Genomic DNA, 22,655 nt, shown 5'->3' on the forward strand with positions numbered 1-22,655 from the left:
CTGTGTGTGTGTGTGTGTGTGTGTGTGTGTATTTTTAAACATCGATTTGACCTTAAACAATAAGGTATCTGAGAGTTCATGGCTCACAGGGAAGGCAATTAGAGAGAGGAAATAAATATGAACTTGAGGACAGCAAGTGTCAAGGCAAAGCTGAGTTTCTGTCAGTAAAAAAAAAAAAAATTAGATTCAGAGACTTTATTACTTATACAATAAGTGGAAGGAAGAGTAGTTAAAAGTGCCAGTTTGTCCTAGAGGATGACATCAAAACCGAAAGGACCATATGACAAAACAGCATGGATATAGGATAGCATGTTGTTGAAAACACCATGGCATTACATGGTTAAGAAGTTTTACATTGTTCAGCTGCATTTTTAAGAGTAGTATAGCAGAGGGGCTCCTAGGTGGCTCAGTCAGTTAAGCAACTGACTTTTGATCTCGGCTCAGGCCATGATCTCATGGTTTGTGGGATCAAACCCCACATCAAGCTCTTAGCTGACAGCCCCCAGCCTCCTTGGAATTCTCTCTCTCCCTTTCTTTCTACTCCTCCCCCGTGAGCATGCACCCTCATTCTCTCTCTCTGTCTCTGTCTCTGTCTCTCTCTCTCTTTCAAAATAAGTCAATAAACTTAAAAAAAAAGGAGTGGGGAAGCAGAAAGCCTCAAAATCTTAGTGGCAAGTGAAGAGCAGAAACTCCGTGGTAGATAGGAAGTAGGTTGGAAATGACCTTGTAAGCAGTTCGTCACAAGTCTCCATGTCTTCCTATATTAGGGTTTGTCACAGGATGTTTTGTTAAATGTGAGAGTATCTACAAGACCTACATGGCCTATGTGGACACATGCACACTTGCCAGGACATCATGGTGGAGCTGTTCTTCTATAGCGAAAACAAGCTGGACTCCACAAGCCCAAGCTGCAAACCAGAAGCTGGAGCTATGCTTCATAGGGCATACTGGAACCTTCATAGGGTATCACGGCACTGCCTGCAACCTTGAAGAGTCAAAGAAGAGTCAAAGAAGACACAGGAGCATCTAGGAAAAGATGGAGTAGGTGCAAGCCTGGGTTATGCCTGGCTAACCGATTAGGTGGGCCAGCAGATAAATGACCAAGTGTGTATATTACACAGTTGTCTACTCTGACCTTCTGATGCTAAAATAACAAAGTGTCAGCTGCATCACTTTCACCTTACAAAGCCCATACAAGAATATCTCTTGTGGTCCACCATTATGAAACGTACAGGAAAGGCTATTCTGAGAAATAGAGCTCAACCTAGCCAAATTGATATCCTATGAAAACAAAAGTATTCATTTTCTAGGGCTGCCATAACAAAGTACCACAAATGGGACCTTACAACATCACCAATGTGTCGTCTCACAGTTCTAGAGGCTGAAAGTCAAAATCGAGGTGTCAGTAAGACCAGGCTCTCTCTGAAACCTGTAGAGGAGAATCTTTGCTTATTTCTTCCTAGCTTTTGGTGGTGGCCATCAATTTGTGGTGTTTCTTGCCTTCCAAATGCATCATTCCAAATTCTGTTCCTTTCATCCTATGACATTCTCCCTGTGTGTCTGTCTTTACACGGTACTATGCTCTTCTTAGAAGGACACTGGTCATTACTGACCACCTTCCACCCTGATAACCTCATTTTAATTTGATTGCATCTGCAAAGACACTATTTCAAAATAAGTTCTCATTCTCAGGTACTGGGGATTCAGCTTCAACATATAATTTAGGAGGACATATAACAAGTCATAACACCACCAGAGCCATGGAGCTTGCATAGGATCAGAAAATACATGTAATCTTCCTGACCAAGTAGCCCAGTTCTGTATGTCATCTACAATGCTGGGCATGACGCTGAATCTCTGATAATGAACTTTATGTGAAAGACATCAACCAGCCCTTTGTTGACAAGCAGATTATATTAAGCCTCTTCTATCTTGCAAGGGCCAATAGTTCATTCTAATAGCCCGGTATTTAACACATGGACTGTCTTTTCTGCCCAAAGCATCTCAGTTAGTCTGCTATCTAGAGATTTACAGAGTACCGGACCCATTGGCATAAAATCCCATGTGATGTAGCTTCTGACAGCAAATATTATTCCAGTCAAAATAACTGGAATAACATTTCACACAAGCCACCAAAACCTGCAGAGGTGATAACTGAGGCTGAGAATTTAGATGCATAGAGAAATTCAAATGTGCAGTGAGAGAAAAGGGAATGAGTAACAGGTGTGTTCCCAAGAACAACGGCGGTGATAGTGGCTATTACTCATCTCACTAACTTTCTTCTTTTAAGTCCCCCTGGGGAACCGGGAAGTAGCTGGCGAAGTGCCCTATGCAGAGCAAGGGTGAACTGTGGCAGTCATGAAGGTACGCTGCTCTGATTTCCTTCAAGAGAAATCCTAGGGGAATAGCATGGATGGACAGTTTCTATCAGCTTCTACCTCTTTGGATCCACCATGGTGTTCATGCTAAAACTAGAGTCTGCTCACTGTGCTCCCCATCAATGAGCAGGAACAGTGTGGGCCTACCCTCCTCCTTCAACAGGTAACCTCAGCTTGGGAACTCCGCATTTTCATGGCTCATGCTTCATCAGAATCACCTGAGAAACAGCCAATCCTTCTTCTCTCTCATTTTTCAGAGGTGTCACATCTTCATTGTGGCCTCAGGGATTTCTCTTATTCCCTCATCATCTATCTGCCACATGTTTTATTCCTGATAAATCTCTCACATAGCCCATCCCACTTGATGTCTGTTTTCGAGTACAGAACCGAGATGGTGAGAATAAGCATTTAGGAACAAAGAAATTAAGTCAGAGGAAGTAATACTAGCCCTGACAAATAAAATGCAACCATGAGAATGAGAACTGAGACCACAACATGCGGGTGTCACGTTCTTGGAGAATTTGGACTCTTTGTCCAGATTTAGGACATAAGCCATAAATGATCAAAGTCAACTGTTTTAGGTCAGGTGTAGAAATATCACTGAGTTTCTTTTTAGAGATTAATCTAGGTGGAGGAATGTGAACTAGTTCAAGCCAGTGAGATATAAGGGGAAGGTTGGGATAAAGCTCTGGGAAAGATGCTCCCTTGATAAAAGAGACTCAAGAGGAATATGCTTCTTTATTCCATGTCCTTCTGGGCTCTGGATGATGTTCAGAAAGATTCAATTTTTGGATCTGCAGCTACTATTTTCTGAATATGGGGAAGGTCAAGAGAATTGCAGAAATTCTACAAAACATAAAATAATTGAGATCCCAAATTATATAACACTCCACTTTTTTGGGTATTATTGCCAGAAGCATTTTAATTGAAACGAGGCCAAGACAAAGAATGAGAAGCTAAGCTAAAAATGAGAATTTTTTTCTATGTGAATTCTCCTTACCAAATGGTACATATGAAAACAGTAGTAGTAATCAAGTGATATGGCACTTATTACACATTCCAAAATATTAGTTTTTATTATTTTTTAAGAATAATACTGTTGGGGCACCTGGGTGGCGCAGTCGGTTAAGCGTCCGACTTCAGCCAGGTCACGATCTCGCGGTCTGTGAGTTCGAGCCCCGCGTCAGGCTCTGGGCTGATGGCTCAGAGCCTGGAGCCTGTTTCCGATTCTGTGTCTCCCTCTCTCTCTCTGCCCCTCCCCCGTTCATGCTCTGTCTCTTTCTGTCCCAAAAATAAATAAACGTTGAAAAAAAAAATTTTTTTTTAAATAAAAAAAAAGAATTAAAAAAAGAATAATACTGTTAAATGCTGTTAAAATGTAGCAACTTAGAGAAGGTTTATGCTAGTTTCCTATTCCATTTATTAATTCTTATTATGGCTACCACCAATTTTCAAAATCCCCACTACTTCACGGTGCTAACAAAGTGACCCTTACATGCGTTCTATATATGCAGTTTTTAATATTTCCACTCTATTTAATTTTTCTCGTTCTGTTTGTTTTTAATTAAGTAAAACTATGAATGTGTTTGAAGACTATCTGATAAATTTATTCTCTATCTAGAGGTTAGCACAAGTGGATGCACAGAAGGTTAAATACTCTTTGGAATCTAAAGAATGAATCATCATTGACATTAAATTATGAATTAAGTTATAGGTATCTCTCTACCGTGCCATCATACTAGACTCTTCTTTTCAGCTAATGTTTTCTGAGAGTAAAGCCATACTCTTTTTTTTTTTTTTCCATACTTATTGGAGTTAAAAAAGCTAGTGTCTTGTGACATATCTGTACGTGTCTTTCCTTACTCCATAAAACTCAAATGAACACATACACACCCCTGTGTTAGGAGATGTTGCTCAAAAACACAATGTTTTATTCTAAGATATAAAAGCAACAGGATGTCAAAAAATATATTAGTTTATCAGTTGTGTTGTTATAAGGTAATTAAACCTGGACAAGAGTGGTCACAATTGTTGGCCATCACGCTTGCTTATCTGGAACCAATTTCCACTCAAGTTAGAAAGTAAAGACCATTCTACTGTCTTTCCAGTGCTGACCCTGGATTATAACTGAAGTTATACAGGCTGAGTGTTTTAAAAAGTAGAAGTGATTAAGTAACATCACTTCCAACCAAGATATGTGGAGACCTAATATCTTCAGCTGGAAATTCCATAGTCTGGGAGCATTGTCAGATATATAAAATGAAGATTGAAAATTTATCTATGAACCCTGCCAAGTTTTTCAATAAATATATAAAGTAATTTAAAGTTGCAGGAGTAGTTATTTGTGTGCTAGCCTTATTGTGTGGTAAAATTCCAAAAAAAAAAAAAAAAAAAAAAAAACCCTCAAAAGTATTTCGTTGAGTTAAAGTTTAGATTGGATTTAGAAGTGTATCTCTGAATTAGACATTTCCAAAGCTACAAAAAATAATCTATTTATCTTAAAATAGATAATACACTCTCCCGATCTCTGCCTTAGAGAAAAAAGTAGGAAAACATGCATTTCAGAGGCATAGACCCTAGAAATGAGAATTGTAGTGTTACCATGTAATGTGTGACTATACTATGTGAGTTTTCTTAGATGAAAGTGTCAAAAAAAGAGGCTTTTGCTTTGTTTTGTTTTGTTTCTGATAAGTATCTGATGCCAAATAATGACTTTCATTATTTATTATTGGTTATTTAAAGTTTTCTTCTCAAATGCCTTTTCTCTTATACACACTGAGAAAGGCACGGACATTAAATAGATCGGCTTCCTTTGGTGAATGTTCCCAAAAGTAAACAATTTCAGTTCATTGAAATGAACAATGGAAAGGCATCAAGCTTTTCAAAAGCTTACAATAGAGGCATCTCACCTGGCCTGGAAGGTGGAAGGCTTTGGCTGAGATAACACATGAAATAATTCATTAACACATGTTATCAACAAGTAAAAGAAAATAGTTTCATATTTGCATTTCCAGTGGGGGGGCAATTATGAATAAAGTTGTTACAAATATTCATGCACAGGTTTTTGCGTGAAAAAAACATTGTTGTTTCTCTTAGGTAAATACATAGAAGTGAGATTGCTAGGGAATATGGTAAGTGTATGTTTATAAGAAACTGTGTGTTTTCCAAAGAGTCTGGAACACTTTACATTGTCACCAGCAGTGCCCTGCGTCCGTGCCATTAGTTGCCATTGCTGAGTTTCTTTTTATTTTATTTTAGCCATTCTAATTGGTATATGTTGGAATCAAATTTTGATTTTAATTTATGTTTCTCTAATGACTAATGATATCTAGCATCTTTTAATGTATGTATTTGCAATTTGTATATCTTGTTTGTTCAGATATTTTGCAAGCTGTTTTTTCTTTTTAATTGGACAGTTTGTTTTCATATCATTAGTTTTGCGAGTTCTTTACATTTTCTGAATATTTTTTTTTTTGCAGACGTAAGATATACAAATATTTTCTCCTAGTCTGTGATTTGTTTCAAACTTGTCTTGATATGCCCCGATTCGAGAGACTCCCCGAAAACAAACCACCAGAGTCCAGAGTCAAAGCCAAGCGGCAAGGGTCGTTTATTGCAGGTTCGAACCCGGTCCTCCTCGAACTCCTTGCTGGTGATGCTAAGAGGCCCCGAGCAAGAATCTTACAGCTTCTTTTATAGACAGGCACAAACAAGTTAGGGATTTTTTGAGGTTACAGAGCTGTTACTGGTTGACATTTAAATTTGAATGCTCAGCAGAACTTGTTTGGTTCCTGCCTTTAGGTCAGACTACAACTGGGCACACCCTGGCTGGTTTCGGAATGGGGGGGGGGGGTCTTTTCTTTGCAGATGTGAGTACACCTGGTAATTTTTCTCTTAGTCTCTCAGTCTTTTTTAGAACAATGGCTTCCAGGGGTTTCTTAAAAAAATTGCTACTGTGTTTACAAAAACCTAAAATCTGCCCTTTTTTATTTTTATAATTTTTTTTAAAGTTTATTTATTCATTTTGAGAGAGAGAGCGAGAGCATGAGTGCAGGAGGGAGACAGAGAGAGAGGTAGAGACAGAAAATCCCAAGCAGGCTGTGCACTGCAGCATGGAGCCCAACACGGGGCTCAAACCCATGCACCAAACCACAAGATCATAACCTGAACCCAAATCAACAGATAGAGGCTGAACTGACTGAGCCACCCAGGCATCCCCGAATTCACCCTCTTAAGAACACAGTACAGTATTGCTAGCTACGTGTATATTGTTGTACAATAGATCTCTAGAACTTTTTCAACTTGAATGACTTAAACTCTACACCCATTGAACACAAGCTCCCCATTTCATGATTACCACAGCCCCTGACCACTCCCATTCCACTCTCAATACCTTTTTGATTTCTTTCAGCAATGTTTTGTAGTTTTCAACATACAATTCTTTTGCCTCATTAGTTAAGTTTATTCCTGAGTATATTATTCTTTTTGATGCTATGATTATTTTCTTAATTTTTTTCAGATCATTTGTTGACAGCGTATAGGAAAGCTATTGATTTTTTATATGTTGATTTAGTCTCCTGCAATGTTGCTGAATTCACATTCTGTTTAGGGGAGGTAATCTTTATGGTTTCCTGCATACAAGGTCATTCCACCTGTAATATTATAGATATTATTCTATAAATAATATCTATTCTATAAAATATCTGTTTTATAAAAGCAATTATATTCTATCTTCCTTTCCAATTAGGATACATTTTGTTTCTTTTTCTTGTCTAATTGCTCTAGCTAGGACTTCCAGTACTAAGTTAAATAGAAGTGGCAAGAGTGGGGGCGCCTGGGTGGCGCAGTCGGTTAAGCGTCCGACTTCAGCCAGGTCACGATCTCACAGTCTGTGAGTTTGAGCCCCGTGTCGGGCTCTGGGCTGATGGCTCAGAGCCTGGAGCTTGTTTCCGATTCTGTGTCTCCCTCTCTCTCTGCCCCTCCCCTGTTCATGCTCTGTCTCTGTCTCAAAAATAAATAAATGTTTAAAAAAAAAAAAAAAGAAGTGGCAAGAGTGGCATCCTTGCCTAACAATGAATCTTAAAGGAAAACTTTCAGTTTTTCACAGTTGAGTATAATGTTAGCTGTGAGCTTTTCGTAAGTGCATACATGACCTTTATTATACTGGAGCAATTTTCTTCCGAGTGTTTTTATCATGAAAAGAAGTTGAATTTTGTTAAGTGCTTTTTCTGCATCTACCCAAGTGATCAGGTGATTTTTATCCTTTGTTCTGTTCATGTGATGTATCATACTGATTGATGATACGGGATGGCTTATGTGTGGAACCATCTTTGAATATCAGGGACAAATCTCATTTTGTCCTAGTGTGTGTGATCCTTAATTGCTTGCTTAAATGTAGTATGCCAGTGTTTTGTTAATTTGTTGGGTTTTATTCTCACTCGTTCTATGCTCAGCATGGAGTTGGGATTATAGTATGTGCGTATAAACGAGTCTAAACCATCACTTTGTTTTCAGCAACCCTCAACTTAATGCCCTTTCCTGTCAGTGCGTACATTCAATCAAAACAGAAACCAGTCCTAAGGCAGTCCCTGAAAAGTCTGCACATTGGGTATATGTCCTCATCTCCCCCATGCCTCCCCAGGAAGAAGTCAGGAGCTGTGCCAGGAGAGGGAACATGGTGGGTGAGTGCCACAATTTTTTCTACCTAATTCCATGCATCAGGTTTCACACTAACTTAGAAATGCAAGAGCCTCTTAACAGGTTTCTGGATTTCTCATGAAGAGAATTTGTCCATATGTTGTTTTGAGTCTCTGTCTCCATGGGAGATGGAAGGTCTGGGATTTCTTCTTCTCCCATCTTGCTGATGTCACTCCCCAGGTTAAATATTTTATCAATAAGGTGCTATTTTAGGAATTTAAAGAAGGCAAAGATTTTAATTTATTTTTGTAACATTTATTTATTTTTGAGACAGAGAGAAAGACAGACAGAGAGACAGAGCACGTGCCGGGGAGAGGCAGAGAGAGAGAGAGACAGAGACTCCAAAGTAGGCTCCAGGCTCTGAGCTGTCAGCACAGAGCCTGACATGGGGCTCAAACTCATGAACCATGAGATCATGACCTGAGCCAAAGCTGGATGCCCAACTGACTAAGCCACCCAGGCTCCCTGTAGAAGACAAAAACTTAAATGCTTTATGATTGTATATGTGCAAGCCAGCAAATGTATATATAACTGATCTCATGGAGAACTTCAGTATCAAGCTCCAGCCCTCTAAACACCTCATAGTATATACAAATATTAACTTATTAAGTTCATAAAGCCTACTTTTTAAGTATTTTTAAAAGAAACACATTAAAAAACACATGGTTTAAAATTTAAATATACAAAAAAAAAAAACAAAAAAAACACTGAAAAGTGCCCCCAAACTTCCTTCTATTCCTGGAGACAAACAATGTTACTAGTTCTGTTTCCTTACTGATGTTTTTTAACATATACATACAAATAAATTCACATTTTAAAAACTATAACCAACACTGATATTTTTCTGCATTATATAAAACTTTATTCATGAAAGCACCTATCCTTAAACATCCTTCAAACATGAGGAAGGAGTAAAATCTTTTAAACACACAAGGTCTCAAAAACATTTCGCTTTCGCTGAACCCTTTCTGAGAAAGTTTTAGGAAGACTTGCTTCTCTTAAAATAGGACTTAACTGAAAAGGGGGAACACAAATCAAGGAAAAGGAGATCCAGTACAAAGAGAGAGGCAAAGGGAAGTGCTGGGAAATATTGAAGAGAGATCCCAGGGGGCGCCTGGGTGGCGCAGTCGGTTAAGCGTCCGACTTCAGCCAGGTCACGATCTCGCGGTCCGTGAGTTCGAGCCCCGCGTCGGGCTCTGGGCTGATGGCTCGGAGCCCGGAGCCTGTTTCCGATTCTGTGTCTCCCTCTCTCTCTGCCCCTCCCCCGTTCATGCTCTGTCTCTCTCTGTCCCAAAAATAAATGAACGTTGAAAAAAAAAAAAAAAAAGAAGAGAGATCCCAGGACAACCGTCAAGTTGCAGGCAAAACCAAAACAAAACAAAACAAAAAGTCCAAATTGCAGCAAGAGAGTATTTTTGTTGGAATATCTTTAAAAAATTAAAATTAAAATTAAAAAGCTGCCTGCTATGTTTTTATATAGTAAGAAGTTATTTATAGTTCTGAATGTAAAAGAAGGTTAATTAGCAGTTGTATAAAAAATTAACGAGGTAAAAACAAGACAATTATTACCTCATTAGAAAACAAAATAAAATGTTAAGAAAATAAATAAAATTATAGTATATTTAAAGGCTTTGGTATAAATGATAAATCATATTAAGGTAATAGTAAGGAAAATATGGAAGATTTTACCATCACTGGCAGATGAAGATAGAAAAAAATGTGTATTTGTGCCTGCGTGTGTGCGTGTGTGTTTGTGTTTGTGCATGGGTGCTCTGATGTGTGCCTTCCCATGTCTCAGTTAAATGAGACAAGTCTTCATCTTTAATAGCAGGAAGTCTATAACTAATGCCTATGATCTGAAACCCATAACATAGTAAACATAAATGTACCATTAAAATACATGAGTAAAGAATAAGAGAAAAAACTGAAGATTTCAAATGGATGCTTTTTCAGAACAAGATGAATGTTAAGGGACAGAACAAGAGGCTATTATTAGACTTTGTAAGTCTTAGGATTATTATATTTAAAAATCTGTGTATTTTGTAACTTAAATAAAAATTTAAAAAAAAATAAGGATAAATCTCACTATTATTAAAAAAGGTCTCTGCAACATAATTTTATATATTTTGAGTAAAAAAAAGAAAGAAAGAAATTTAATAAAACAGGTAAGCCATGAATCTGGTACCCAATGTTGTCAATAAAGAAATACATACAAATGTGCATAAACAATAAACATGTAAAAAGTTACCTTCCAAACATCACCTTTAGCTAACTTTGGAGTTTTCATTTTTGCATTCTTCATAGTCATTGAAATGAAATATTTAGTCTAATAAATGTATGTAATGAATGAAGGAATAAAATATCAGAAAATTTAAGACAACTGTCTATCTTTACTCATTGAACTTAGGGCAAAATGATGAATGAAAATGCTTGAGCCCTTCTTGTTTTATCTGTACATGAATCTATTTCCCTTTTATAACTCAAACATTTGTGTCTAGAAGATGAACACTTGAAAACAGGTAAGAAATACATATGGAATATTTATAAAATCTGACCATATTTTAGCCTCATAATTTCATAAAATACTAGAGAAGGCAAATAATAAAAACAGCCCTTTCTGACCACATTTTATTACAATAAAGTGAGATATTAACACAGAAACAAAACACAAAACAACTTTTTCACCTGGGGCGGGTGGAGGGAATGCTACAAAAGAACTCATGGGTCAAAGGAAAATTGCAGACTTTTAAAATAATAATAACAATAGTAGTAACAATTAAAAAAATAAATTATACACTTGCTTGAAAAAAGCAGAAATAATTTAAAATAAAAACTAAAGGAAAATTGATGGAGAAAAAAATTACATACTGATGTTAAAAAAGCAGCAATTAAAAGCCATTTTTGAAAAAAAAACTCAATAAATAGGGTACTGTTAGTATTTTTCCAACAATAGATGAAATGAATAATTTTCTAAAAAATTATAATTAATCAAAATTGACCAGAATGGATACAGAGCCTAACTGACTAAATGTCATAAAGGGAAAAAGAGAAATTAGGAACCTTACACGAGAAAGATAGTAAATCCAAACTTTAGAACAGTCCCAGTGATATTTAAGCTGTTCTAAAGCATAATAAAGATAAACTTCTAGCTCCCTTTTATGAAATGAGTGTACAACAAATAATCATTTGCAGACCAATCTGAATTTTGAATATTAATGCAAACATATTAATTGAAATTTTAACTAATAGAATCCAAAAGTGCATTGAAAGTATAATATATCATGAATAAATGCAATTTATTTCAGAAATGCAAAGATTATTAAGTAGGAACTCCAATAATATCACTGTATAACCATATGAATAGAAGTAAAGAGAAAAATTATAAATTTGCATCTCAATAGATACTAAGAATACATGTCACCATGTCAGCACCTGTGCAGATTTAAAGTGCTCAATAAAAGAGGAATTTATGAGTACTTTGTTAACATGATCATGTACATGTGTTCATATAAACATACTGAATACAGGTTGGCATTTGGATTGAATGATTTCCTTTGGCCCAATACCAGTATCTTCATTAATGGGGAAAATATGAGGCTTCTCACAGATGTCAGAAATCAGTCAACTCTGCACGACTCTTTAACAATGTATTGGTGTTATTATTAGCCATTGAAATCAGACAAGGTCAAACATTCAGAAGCATAAGAATTGGAAGTGAAAAATGAACTATCTCTGCTTGAAATTGATATGATTAAATTTCTGGAAACCCAAAATAATCAATATGAAAACTCTAGTAATTTTAGTAAAAAGACAATTGAATAAATAAATCTACAAAAATATAGGACTCATATAAATTAACAGTCATGAAAGACATTAAGGTGAACTTGAAAACATGCAAAGAGAGTCCATGATTTTACTTTCAATAAGATAATTTTGGCTACTGAATTGAGACAAGGAGCAGAATCGGGAACGCACATTTGGTAAGCTATCATGATAATCCAATGGCAAAATGGTGGTGGGGGTAGGCGGATCAAGAAGAAGTAATGAGAAGTAGATCTCAGATATATTTGAAAAACAGAACTGGCAGGATTTGTTAATATATGTGGAATTTTAGAGGAATCAATTTGCCCAAAGGAACCAGCAACAGTTTATTTTGTGTGTCCTCTGGGTGTTTGATTTTTTTTTTTTAAGAGAGACATTCAGATTAAAGAATGTCATGTCTCATCTACTGGAAACAAGAGAATGAGATGGTCATCTGTTCTGTAGTAAAAAGGTATCATTCAGTTTCCTATTGCAGCTATAACAAATTACCACAAACTCAGTAGCTTAAAAATCACAACTATATGATGTTACAGTTCTGAAAATCAGAAGTCATAAATGGGTCTTGGTGGACCAAAATCAAGGGGTCAGGTCTGTATTTCTGTATTTTTTTTTTTTTTTTTGCTAAAGATTGTAGGAATGAATCTGTTTCTTGCTTTTCCCCACTTCTAGAGGCTGCCCACCTGCCTTAGCTAGTGGTCCCTTCAATCTTCTAAGCCAACAACGGCCAGTTGAGTCTTTCTTACCTCACATCACTTTGACTCTGCTTCTGTCTTCACATCTTTTTCTCCGATGCTGACTTTTCTGCCTCCATTTCATTTTTAAGGACCCCTGTAATTACACTGTGTCCATTCAGATGATCCCAGTTAATTACCTCATCTCAAGATCCTTAATCATATGCTTCAAAACCCCTATTGCCATGTAAGACAACATATTCACAGGTTCTAAGAATTAGGACGTGAACATATTTGGAGGGCCGTTATTTTGTCTCCCACAGGTACAAAACATACGACGTAAGAATTTCGCATAAAGCTTAGATTTGAATCCTTCCCCCTTATCGTGTAAGCTTAGGCAAATACTTATCCATTCTAAAGCTCCATTCCCACATAGATGAAATGAAGGTAATAGTGGCATCTACTTCAGAGAGTCTGTGCGTATGTTTTATTTTATTTTTTTATTTTTTTTAATTTGTTTTGAAAGAGACAGAGAGAGCGAGTGGGGGAGGGGTAGAGGTAGAGGAAGAAAGAGAAACTCAAGTAGGCCTCACATTGTCAGCGTGGAGCCTGATGCGGGGCTCAAAATTCATGGTGAGATCATGACCTGAGCTGAAGTTGTACGCTCAGCTGACTGAGACACCCAGGCACCCCCTATGTGTATGTTTTTAATAAAGTAAGGCCTGTAAGGCCCCTGAAATGGCTTGACACATAGAACATACTGAATATGCATTAGCTTCCATAATGATACCACTAAGGGACACGTAAGTAAGATGTACCGTTGTATAAGCTTTGTGACTTTACTGTACTGACTTTCATTCAATTAACAATCACAAGTCCTTCCCAACTTCAGAGCAGTTTTGAATTTTATATGTGCTCTTCAAGCCTTCATGAATAAAACTTTAAGCTATTTAGCCCCATTGAGAATGCTTATGGATCCTTTCTGTTATCTATCATGACAAGAAAGACTTCCATATTTGAGTCATATAGAGTTTTAATGTCAACCCTGTCCTCGTTTAAATTATTTATGAAAATTTTGAAGAGGAAAGGACCGAGAACAGATGAATCTCGAGAAAGCAATTGTGAAGTGTCCCACAGTCGATATTTGTATAAGTTATTAAGGTTTCATTCTCAGCTCCAAATCCATCCTTCTAGAATGTGTGTGTGTGTGTGTGTGTGTGTGTGTGTGTGTGTGAAGCTGGAACTGAGACTCAGGAAATTATCCTTCTCTCTTGCCAGTGGATGTGATGCTAGTCTTGTCAATAGAAAGAGCTAAAGAAAGCCGGCAGTCCGAAGGAGATGAGAAACCCCTGACTTGTTTCTGTTTGCTTGAGTTCTATGAGAAGCAGTCTATTCCAGCAGCAGTTAGGTCCAGTTGAAACCAGAAGCATCTTTCAACACTCTCGGGACTGGCCTCCATAAGTCTCCTCAAAGATGCTAGGATCAGGCATTTCAGTTCCACCTCAGATGTTTGAGTTCTAGCTCTGCAAAGTCCTTCCTTCATGCTGCTGACACATCAACACCTGTGTTGAGGCATCATTCCCTCAAAGACTTCGTGCCTTATTCCACAAGGCCTCTTCTCCAAGCCTCTAGCTTCTACCAACCTGAAATGCTCGTTTTATTTTCACTCCCAGAAACATCAGCTGCTTCCTGCCAATACCCCCAGGACTGCCATACCTTGGTTTCCCTTTTGAATTTTCATTTCTCCTCTACTCATTCATCCAAGTTACTTTATTCAATTATCTCTGCTAAAATAACAAGTGATTTTCCTTTCCTTCCTTCCTTTTTTTTTTTTTCTGACTGTATGCTAACCAAACCATCAGTCCAAATGTTCTTGGAAAATTAGTTACACATTTCTTTAACCATCTTGTTATAAAGTCAAGGTTTCTTTACTTCTTAGAAGGGTGACAGTGGACTGTTATGTGTCCAACTAAAGATTTTAACCTAGTATTTTTCATATATTTTTACATAGCATGTGAGAAGCCTCCCATCCAGAAGGACAATCCATGTGGCCTGGTGAAGTAAGGCTACCCTGTCTACTTTTCTCCGACTACCTATTCATCTCAAGGTGGTCTCACCTAAGTTGCACCCATTTCCCAGATTTCATCCCCAAATGTATGTTCCTGAGTCCCCACCTTTCCCATGGCACCAATTATTGAGCTTTCCATTGATTTCCCACTTTTCATATCTGGATTCCTTTTATCTCATTGTCCCTGAATCTTCTGAGTGGCTGCTCCTAGCTCCCAGGTTCATGAGCACCCACTCAACCCCTTAGGCCTCTTCCATAAACAGCCTCTTGACCTCGATCTCTGTCCCCCTGCTATCCCTCCTAAAATCGTTTCCACACATCAGCTCTCAGCCGTGTACCTGTTTCTCTGATTGCATACGCCTCTCAACCAGCAATGCTTTCTTTTCTTGGTATCATTAACACAACACCAGACATTGAGCCAGATTCTAAAGTCATGTAGAAGAATGTAGGATAAAGCCCATGCCTTAGGCTGATGAAGGATCAAACAGATTTTAAAAGCGCTATCCTTAGAATGGAAGCAAAATGGGTCTATCTTAGATTCCTATCTTCACACTGCTTCTTTTAATATCTTTCTTTATAGTTTAACAACTGCCATGCTCAAATATTAACTCCAAACCAAAAAAAAAAAGTTCACTTTTAGAAAGTATTCTTATGGAGAACAATGGTTTCCCTACTACTCCCTTAAGTAAGCTTTTGCCCCATTGTCCTTGCAACCCAATATCTGAAGATCCCTGCCCTATTTATTTCTATTCTTATTCCAAATATTCTCTCCATGACTGTACTCTTTTCTTTCTTCTATGTCTACCAGATATCTCAATACTAATTGCCCCTTATCTGCTCCCTTTATCTACCTGTAAGGTCCTCCTCTGGGTTCCCTGGGCCTCTATCATAGTGAGACTCCTCTCTCTATAGCTGTGCCTGGCATTTTTAAACCTTGTCTTCTAAATCTCACTGTGGCTCTTTCTGTTTGAAGACATGTACTTTTTTTTTCCTTCCCTTAACAAACATCTTTTCTACCCCTTCTTATCAGCAAGTTACCTTTTTAAATACTTTTATTTAACAAAATACAAAAGTTGAGTTCATTCAAGAAAAAATATAAGGAAATAATAATGGACATGTTATGCAATACAGCAAAATGATGACAGCATATACTAATATCTCATGTTATATAAAAACATCTTCTGAGCTAATGGATGAACAACTGTACTAAAGAAGAAGAACAACAATTCTGCTTGTTCGTGAATTTTTGATGGCTCCCATGAACATTGTTTCCTTTTACAATTTATCGGAATGATCACATTAGTAGTTGATGTATTTATTCTGCTTCGGAAAGATACGAGTTTTACCAACTTGCATTTATTTATTTTAAGCATTTATTTATTTATTTTGAGAAGAGGGAGAGTGCAAGGGGGAAAGAGGCAGGGAGATAGGGAGTGAGAAAACGAAGCAGGTTCTATGCTGTCATCCGCAGAACCCCACGTAGGGCTTGAACTCAGGAACAGTGAGATCATGACCTGAGCTGAAATCATGAGTTGCACAATTAACCTACTGAGCCACACAGATACCCCAACCAATTTGCATTTAAAACCAAAAAAATAAACAAAAAGCTAGTGCCCTCTTTTAAACAAACAAACAAACAAACAAACAAACAAAACAGTCTTTCAGAACATGGGTGGTACATCAGTCCCCACTCTTGAAAGCTGACAGCCACTTAGAGTTCTCACATATGACAAGCTTTCAGAATACCCTGGAAACGAAAACCTCAAGATCAAGAGATTTGAGTTGATTTTTTTTAAATTTTTTTAATGTTTATTCATTTTCAAGAGAGAGTGACAGAGCATGAGTGGAGGAGGGGCAGAGAGAAAGGGAGACACAGAATCCAAAGCAGGCTCCAGGCTAGGACCTGTCAGCACAGAGCCCCACGAGGGCCTTGAACTCCTGACATGAGATCATGACCTGAGCCGAAGTCGGACGCCCAACCAACTGAGCCACCCAGGCGCCCCTAGATTTGAGTTGATTTTAAGCAATAAGAGATTTCTTATAATTTCACAATGCCTAGATCACATGGTGACTATACTTACTGTCGTAAGCATTGACTAATGCATAGAATTGTCGAATCACTATTTTGCACACTCGAAACTTATAGAATATTGTATGTCAAATATATTTCAATAATAAAAAAATTTAAATGTAAAATTTTTTTAAAGATTTAAAAAGACCTCTTGAAAGATAAAAAAGGAACCAAATAGGTTTGAGTAGCTATGTTTTTAAAGAATGTTTGGCTTAAGCCAACTGACTTGATAATTGTTGTTTTCTTAAGTATCTGTGATTATAATACGTAATCATATTTAAAATAGTTTAGGAAATAGAGTGTGCATACCATTACTTTAAAAAAATTTTTTTTAATGTTTATTTATTTCTGAGAGAGAGAGAGAGACAGAGTTGAGCAGGAGAAGGGCACAGAGAGAGGGAGACACAGAATCTGAAGCAGGTTCCAGGCTCCGAGCTATCAGCACAGAGCCACACACAGGGCTTGAACCTACAAACCATGAGACCATTGCCTAAGCTGAAGTCCGATGCTTAACCGATGTAGCCACCCATGACAGGCGCCCTCTATGACATCACTACAATGACCACAGTAAGCTAATGTAATTGTCTGCAATAGCCTTAATTAACAACAACAAAACACACACAATCTATCACATTTTTAATTATGTATTTGAGGAGTTTGTATCTGATTATAACTCAAAAGTCAGGTTTCCTGTGAGAATTTATTGCTGGTCTCAGTGTGTTTCTAATGTTTAACACTAATATTTAATGTCTGCTTAAACTAGTGTTTGCATTTGGGCTTAAATCCAAATTGAGAGTTCCTTTATAGTGTTCCATCCATCCTGGGAAAATTCTACCCACTTCCGGAAGTTCTAATTATGTCATCCAAAACATAAATCTGAATGATAATAATATACTTAATTTTTTTTTTTACCATAATGGAACTGTGCATAAACAACTCGGAAAGTGCTTTAGTTTAATTGAGAGAATAAGGTTGATGCAGAAGAGGGGGATTTAATTCAGGCAATATATAAATACTGGTGATAATAACCAATAGACCATGGTGGTAGAGAACAAGGCTTCTCGATGTAGAACACTTGAGTTAAGGTGCTTAATCTAGCACAAACTGTGTTACTTTGGACAATTTATTTAGCCTTTCTGTACAGACAATAAAACACACATGGCACAGCTTTTTGGTAACCATCCAATGGTATACTGTTTATTAATCACATAGAAAACTGAAGGTGGCTTTTAGTAACGCTAAGGAATTACTTTCTTATTTTTTTAATTTTTTTTTTTTTTTTTTTTTTAATTTTTTTTTTTTCAACGTTTATTTATTTTTGGGACAGAGAGAGACAGAGCATGAACGGGGGAGGGGCAGAGAGAGAGGGAGACACAGAATCGGAAACAGGCTCCAGGCTCTGAGCCATCAACCCAGAGCCTGACGCGGGGCTCGAACTCCCGGACCACGAGATCGTGACCTGGCTGAAGTCGGACGCTTAACCGACTGCGCCACCCAGGCGCCCCGATTTTTTTAATTTTTTAAAAATGTTTTATTTGTTTTTGAGAGACAGACTTTGAACTGGGGAGATGCAGAGAGAAGGGGACAGAGGATCCCAAACAGGCTCTGTACTGACAGCAGCCAGTCTTATGTGGGGCTCAAACTCAGAAACCGTGAGATCATGACCTGAGCTGAAGTTGGACGCCCAACCGACTGAGCCACCCAGGTGCCCCAGAATTACTTTATTAACACTATTTTTAAATGCCTATATTATACCGGTAATTTTGATGTTAAAAAGTTATCTGTTCAAGCAAGATGAAACCGATAAAATGACATTAACAATAATGCGTATCTTGAACCAGAGTTCAAAAAAGGAAGGTCAAAGAGGAATTGTGTCCTTCAACTAAAATAAGCACTTATAGGGGCACCTGGGTGGCGCAGTCGGTTAAGCGTCCGACTTCAGCCAGGTCACGATCTCGCGGTCCGGGAGTTCGAGCCCCGCGTCAGGCTCTGGGCTGATGGCTCAGAGCCTGAAGCCTGTTTCTGATTCTGTGTCTCCCTCTCTCTCTGCCCCTCCCCCGTTCATGCTCTGTCTCTCTCTCTCTGTCCCAAAAATAAATAAACGTTGGAAAAAAAAAAAGCACTTTTAAAGCTTCACAAAGTCATAAATAATGAAGAAAAATTGGTAATATGTATTGAATACTTACTGTAGGCAAGGGATGGTATAATCACAACAACGCAGCATACCTCTGATGAAGAAATTATTATCTTCATGCATATCAGGAATCATGGACTAGCGAATTGGATATCTCACCAAAAGTAACTAATTCTGGAACAAGGATGTTGCTAGTATTTAAATGCAGACTTTCAAAATGTCGGTGCCCGTACTTTTAAATATGATATACCAGTGCCTACATATGCAGTGGAATCATGTCTCCAAATGCACGGTTGAGAAGATGATGGAGTCCATAGTTGGGCAGGGATAACCAGCGCTGATTCTGAATTCACTTAAGGATCATGTCACCCAGTGGAAATTTTTTAAAGTACTGGGGAAGACTAAGCTCATCCTGGCTCAGATCCCGTAACTTTTCTGGAGCATACATGGCTGAGAGAACAGAGTACCACATTAGGGTCACTTTGGATCCTAGGCCCAACGCTGGTGCTCAGGAGACTGTGGGGTCCAAAGATTGGCAGCCTGCACTGCACCCTGTGTATTGAAGAAACTTTTCCCAGAGGATCCATTTCTCACTGTTCAGGGAACAATAAAAACTTGCATCCACTGGTAGGGCCTTTCCTTGCCTATAATACTTTTTGTGGAGCAGAAAATAGTGGCCTTCTCCTAGAGGACACTGTGTTAAGTGGTACGGTTTGGGAAATCAAACAACAGATGGATTTGGTAATCCCACTTCCCCTTTCAACTGATGGTCTTCCGCAGAGACTTGCTTACTAACAATGTTCTGAGATAACAGAAGGCATGGTGGAAGGAGGGTAGAAACTTGGGGGAAGATAAAGGGAGAGATCAGTAAAGTGCTGAGAATACAGACATTGTTTCTTTCATATCCATTTAGCAATTTGGCACACACCCCTCGAAAGACTTCTAACTCCTGCTTTCCTTCAGCTTGAGAAATACTCACGCACAGATATTACAGTGCGCCCCTCGGGAGAATGTAGTAGTCTCCTAAACTAGTGTGGGATACCTCGAACCTGGAGGCAACATTATATTGAAGCACCACCCCCTCAAGGGGCATGGCTGGAAAAAGTTGTCAGTTTTTGTCTTGTTTTCTCACCCTGGTTGAGCAGGGGGTGTAACATAACTAGCTCTCAACCACAGTCATGTACCAGGGCAAGCAAGCATATTTATATGGACTTTCCATCCCTTTCAATCAACCTCTTGTCACTGTACAAGATCACTGACGAGCATAACCATCTAACTGGGGTCATTAGTCATGACTCTCTGACCCTGCTACTTATTTTCACAGCTAGACAGGTCCTTGGGGATCCTGTGGTCCCCCACAAAGTTCCCAAAGAACTCTAAATATTTGGGTTTAATAAAGTTTGTCAGTTAGTTCTCTGACAACCAAGATATTTAACCAATGATAATTAATATTTCTTTTCTTTTCTTTTTTTTTCTTTTAAGTAGGCTTCATACCCAGCACAGGAGCAGATGAGGGGCCTGACGTGGGCTTAACTTTCTTTGAGATTATCATGATTATTTTATGTGTTCAAAATATAGACATTCCAGATAGACTTAAGCCTTTCCTTACCATAAAAAAGCAGATGAAGTAATGGCTGAGGGTATAAACACACAGGATTCCATCAACAATGTTTATCTGTTTATGAGAAGTCCTCTTGGGCTCGTGGCAAGAGGTGGAGGTGATGGGAAGGAAGGTGATACAAAATAACTTATGCATCAAGAACACTCCCATAACAGGTGCGCTGCTTGGGAGGGAGTTCAATAGATGAAATCTTCCTGAATTAGTCATTTTGAAACAAATCTTTCCTGCTGAGGTTTTCACTGTCATTTTCAACACTTGGGTAAATTAATTCAAATAATCAGCTCCTGCAAATCACCCACCATTACTGGAAATCTCTGGCTGCATCACCCAGATATTATAAGAATCATGCCATTCTGATTCTTGTCCTTCTTCTATGAAAATGAAGGAGCTTACTTTAGAATAATGCATCAATCATAGGTTCTCTTAGTCACTATGGGATGATTCTGTACTCAGCACGAATTGCCCTCACTCTGAGATTTTTGTACAATGACTTTGTGCGATCACATCTTAAGAATAAGAAGAGCTATTGTCAAGTTCATTATCTCAGCAGGGAGTGTTTGTGATGATGAAACTGCCAAGCTTCATCAAGTTGTTCACGCTTTTTCCATTTTATTAACATGACCCAATTCAGCCTCCCTCTGATAACTCATTTTGATTTTAACTCACTTTAAAAATGAGTCAATTTGATTTTTAAAACCTTGTTGATTTAAACTTATTTCAACACTTCCTGATGTAATATCTTGTATTTTAGAAAAGAGAGAGAGACAGAGAGAGAGAGAGAGCCTCTTGACTCAGCAATCTTAAGAGGAAAATGTAAGAAAGTACAAAACTGACAAATGTAAAGGTAGCTAGTTCATTTTTCTTCACTTTTGCTCCCAACGACTAACTTTATTCTGTCATTTTTTTAAATGTTTATTTAATTTTTGAGAGACAGAGCATGAGTCACGGAGGGGCGGAGAGAGAAGGAGACACAGAATCCAAAGTAGGCTCCGGGCTCTGAGCTGTCAGCACAGAGCCCAACATGGGGCTTGAACTCAGGAACCGCCAGATCATGACCTGAACTGAAGTCGGATGCTTGCCCAACGGAGCCACCCAGGTGCCCCTCTTCTGTCATTCTTAAAGATCACTTGACTATGAATTCTCCACTCACAATCTCGGCCTAGTCCAAACTATTTTTAATCCACTTGACTCTGTCTTGACAGTGTGCTATCATATTCGGTTTAAGGGAAAGAGCCCAGCACGGTAAGGGAAGAGACAGAGAATCCCCGCAAAACTGCCAGCTTTCATGAAATCTGATTTATGCCATTTCATTTTTATGACACCGCTCTCAGCTCACATGTCCAGCTACTACCTTATTCTACTCTTGTCTTGCTTTTTCTAAGATTTCCTCCAATGTCCTCTGACACATACAGAACGCTAGGGGCAATATCTTAGCAACGATTTAGAGTATAGTTCTGAAGGGTGTAATACTACTTGCAGGGGACCCGCAAATAAGACAAAAAGTAGAAAAGTCGTGCCTCCAAGGTAGCTTTTGAGTGGCCCATTTGAAATTTTGAATAAACATTATCAGATAAATAGCGATGTTATTGGTAGTTAAGCTCCCAGAGGAGCCCGAAATACAACTGCAATACAGTGCATTTGTGATGTGGGAAACAAAGGCAGAAGGAAATGGCAGATAAAATTAAATTTTCCTTATAACCTGCAGCCCATTAACAAACACTTGAGGCAGGCAGAGTAGAACATTTCTCCAGGAACTCCCCCAAGGGTCTTAATGCTAATGCTTTGCCAGAGGGAAAAACAACCTTGGCTTGACAATACTAGGCCTCCAGTACCAGGGAGTCTTCTTTACCATATGAAAATCCTTTTGGAAGCTTCCCTTGGCTTTTACCTCCTCCAACACCCAAGTATATAATCAGTCACTCCTCACAATCCCAGGGCCGCTATTTCTGCCCCTGGGTCCTGTCCCATGTTTTAAACAAAACCACCTTTTTGCAACCGAGATGTCTCAAGAATTCTTTCCTGGCCGTCAGCTCTGAATCCCCAAATTGTTCACATCAATTTGCATTAAAAATCAATGGTACTTAAAAGTTTTGAAATATGATTCAAAAAAGTGAAAATAAAATAAAGATTGATTTTTCCGTGTACATTTAATATTCAGCCTGTAAGAAAATTTACAGATACGTGATGTGGCAG

This window comes from Prionailurus viverrinus, chromosome B1 (assembly GCF_022837055.1).
Source record: "Prionailurus viverrinus isolate Anna chromosome B1, UM_Priviv_1.0, whole genome shotgun sequence".
Classification (NCBI taxonomy): domain Eukaryota; kingdom Metazoa; phylum Chordata; class Mammalia; order Carnivora; family Felidae; genus Prionailurus; species Prionailurus viverrinus.